The sequence below is a fragment of the Mandrillus leucophaeus genome, unplaced genomic scaffold (assembly GCF_000951045.1).
Source record: "Mandrillus leucophaeus isolate KB7577 unplaced genomic scaffold, Mleu.le_1.0 Scaffold545, whole genome shotgun sequence".
Lineage (NCBI taxonomy): Eukaryota > Metazoa > Chordata > Mammalia > Primates > Cercopithecidae > Mandrillus > Mandrillus leucophaeus.
The window spans coordinates 117,723-121,537 of NW_012105864.1; the positions used below are offsets into that span (position 1 = coordinate 117,723).

Here is a 3,815-nt window from a genome sequence, read left to right on the forward strand (position 1 = left end):
CGGGGGCGGGGGCGGGGACGGAGAGCCGGGAATGGAGGATTAGGAAGGACTCCAGCTCGGCACGAGCGCGGCCCGCGCGAGGGATCCTGGGTAAAAAGTGGCCGCGCGGCACCGGGAGAGCGCGGAGAGGAGCCGGGGTCAGAGGTCAGGGCCCTGGAGCCCCGCGAGCAGAGCCCCCCACGTGAACGCAGCGAGCAGGAGGAACCTTTTTGTTTTCAACCGCGCCAGCATGCTCCCCTATTGACCGAGCTGCTTTTCCTGGGCTGCTGGGGAGAGGAGCTCCATTGCGGATCTCCTAACCCCACCCCTCCTTCCACCGCCAACACACTTCCCAACTCAACCCTTCCTCTCAACTCTCATCCCAGCCCCCCGTCCCGAGCTTGCAATAACGCAGTAAATTTGCTTTAACAACAAGTGGGGGTGGTTGAATTTACTCCTCCCTCTCCTCTCTCCTCCCCCTCCTCTTGCTGCGGCTCTTGACACTACTACAAACCAGGGCTATAAACATAAACATGTGTCACTGTAACAGGGCAGGTAATATACGGATTTTGAGGTGGGCTGGGGTGGAGCGGGGCTTGGTCGCCGCTTGGAGGGCAGTAAAAAATCGCGTTTCACGTGCTCGACGGCTTTGGGGACTCTCCCACACATCGATCCATTTATATAATGCCGAAGGCACTCGGTCACTTATTCAGCCACGCAGACCCACAAAGCCAGAACGCGGATAACCAGCGTGCCCCAAAGCAAATGCATTTCAGTACGAATCCCTCTCCTTTCCCAGCCAGAGCTGCCATATCTTCTATTAGCAAACAGTAACGTGATACTTGAATCCCCTTTCCTTTTTAAAAATTCTTTTCCAGATAGCCATGAGCTCATTTTTCGACCTAGATAGTACATCTCTCCCATAGCCACTACCTACACATTTTGTGCGCAGAAACCCCTTCAAACAGCAAGAAAGACTATTTAAATGACTGAGTTCGAAATCTGGTGTGCAAAGGGTATTCCTTGGGCTTTGCCTCCGTGCATTGAGCAACTTCTGGAAGTTGCTGAGACTGGCGCGGTGGAGATCCGCCACAGCAAGCCTTTTTTATTGTTATTTAGTCTATATCTGCCTCTCAACTTTTTTCTCATTCTTAGTTCAACAAGCCAGCAACCACTACTTAAGGTAGAGTAAAGCGCATCCCTTCCCAAGCTTTTTGGCTTGAAACGGAGGGAGATACAGAAAATGTTCAGATGGGGAAGTGGTTCCCTTTGTTCTTTCATTGTTTCTCTACGAACTGGTGGATACAAGGACAAACACTTACCTTCTCTTCTTTTTGCTCCAAAAACCAGACGTTCCCATCAGCCTTAAAATACACAATCCACCTTGAAAGTAACTATGGATGTCGGGAGAGTTTGTATTCCATTCTTTTTCGCTCTCTGCCCTCTTTTAGCGTAGGATTAAGTTGCCGAGCACGTTGCTGCAAGCTGTAGCCCCCCCCCACCCCCCACCCCCGCCTTAGTGAATCGGTCACGTTTAGGACCCTCTAAGTCCATCCTAATTCTGCCAGTAGAATTGAGGATATTGGAGCTCTAAACTTTCAAAAGGAAAGGGGCCTGCAACTCTCCAGAAAACTTACAAATATCCCGAGATTTTTTACCATTGTGTTTTTGCACCACATTACCAAACAGTATTTGCCAATAAATAATAGATATGTCTTTGAGAAAAGTATTTTTTTAACTTTATACTTAGCAATGCGCTGCTTAGACAGATGGAGTAAAAGGCAGGTTTGTATCGGCATTTAACGGAATGAGTGCGTTTTCCCTAACGTTTGTTGTGCCATGTGTTTTTTTTAAAACAAACAAAACACTACCCCAACTGAGAAAGGAAGTAGAAGTTTGAATTAAAATGTTGTGGAACAACTTTAAAGGAGACGTTTACTTGAAATTTATTAGTGTAAAAATTGGCCTCAGAAGTGAAAAGTAAGCTTTTCAAAGTTAAAAGACTTAATTTTCACCCTATGATTCCATAATAAAAAAGCGAATTTTCTGGTTAATATGTGATACTGTCAGTGTTGAGTGTCCAGCTTTTTGGGCATTAGTGCCCAAACCTTGCTCAAATCTGATTATGATGTGATCTGCTGATGTCATGAATATGAAATGATACTTGTATATCCATAAATTCGAAGTTGTGATTTTTTTGTTTATTTTTCTTTTTTCTTTTTTTTTAATCTCCCGCTTTTTTGTAGGTTCCCAGTAGCTGCAGCAGTGAAAGACAGTGATTGGCTCCAGTGCTCCTACAAGGATTTGGGCTGAAGCCAGGGGAACAGAACCAGAAGAGGATTCCCTTTCCAGAGACCATCAGGCTCCTCATGTCTTGTCTCTCCTCTCTCCCCTCGTGGTGGCTCAGGATTTCAGTATGGCTGAGCAGCCCATAGGTAGGCCTCAATGCTTGGTGTCACCACTTCAGTCTCTACATGTTTGGCCCTTGTGTAAAATAAACAAAAACTTGGGCAACCCTAACAAATTGTGGTTCTGGGTATTTGTGTATTATTTAATATCTGAAGGTCAAACTCTACTTTCTCTGATTTTTTTTCTTTTGCATTCAGGATGAATTGTGAAAGGCCCTTGTGTCTCATAGGAAAATATTGCAACAAAACAAGATAATTGGGGGGAAAGGCGGTTGCAGTAGGAAAAGTGGCTTTTCTTTGATAGCATTTAATTGGAATTAAAAGATTCTTGAGCTGTAAACATTCTTTATTTATTCAGCACACATAAGCAGGCATTGTTTTATCACCATCATAATTATGGTGTCCTTTAAACTGGCTGATAGCAGGAAAGATAAGGGAATGTGCTTGCAGATTCAGATCAAGTCTCACTCCTTTCTTTCTTTTCCTCCCTGTCCCCTTCCCCCCACCCTCCCCATTCCTTCCTTGGTCACTAGGGTCCCCCACAGCCCTTGAGATGAGAAGAGCAGGAAGATTGTAGCCTAACTGTTTCTTACATCATGAAAGTGATTTGTACCTCACTCTAATTTGATGCAATCCATAACCTCCTTGTCTCCTATGTATATAACTGGTTTTTAGCTTGCACTATATGTTATCTGGAGGTGCCTATTGCTCACCTGTGTAAAGTCTCATCCACTAGGATTTGTTGCTTTACCTTTGTCTAATTTAGAGAGCACACTCTTAGGGCTTTTTCAGAACAAAGCCTCACAAAAACCCCTTTACCTCCAAGGATTTGCAAATTTATAAAGGCTGCATTGAATTCAAGATGGGTCAGGGGGCAAAAAAAGGGTAGAAGGTCACTGCATTTTGATTATGGGTCAGTAGACAACATGGCATATACCCTGTGTCCCAAACTTCTGTTAAAGACAGGGTTTTTAAATGCCTAAGAACAGAGGGATGGGCCCTTTTGGAAACTTACCCTGATTTGTTTAAATGAACCAGAAAGAAAAAAAATTAAGGGAAATATACTAAGTTATCATTTGTTTCTCAATTTAGCCATTTTCTACTCCTCCATTCCCATTTTCCCATCCCAAAAAGCAGAGAAGATGTGATATTAGATAAACTTAGCTAAAGAACTGTTGAGATTTTATTGTCTTATATTCTCAACTAATTCAGCCATATGAGACTTTATGATTATTTTAAACTTTTATCTTGTGAATATTATAGTTACTTTTAGTTAACAGTACAAGGGGCTTCTTTTATTCTTTTAACCAGCATACTTACATTGTTGAGGCCTTTGTGATGTTCCTTACTCTTTTCTGTCTGAATTCACTTTGAACAAAATGTGCCCAGCAATCACTAAAACAAATGTATATGGTGAAGAGTTGCGGG

General features: G+C 43.3%; 1 long non-coding RNA gene across 1 annotated transcript in view; it reads left to right on the forward strand.

Annotated features, from left to right (window-relative positions):
• Positions 1–134: 134 nt before the first annotated feature.
• LOC105552132 overlaps positions 135–3,815 on the forward strand; it is a 7,420-nt gene continuing 3,739 nt past the window's right edge. The window contains exons 1-2 of the long non-coding RNA XR_001007953.1: positions 135–534; positions 2,226–2,414. This is a non-coding gene — a long non-coding RNA (uncharacterized LOC105552132). The remainder of the gene's footprint in view (positions 535–2,225; positions 2,415–3,815) is intronic.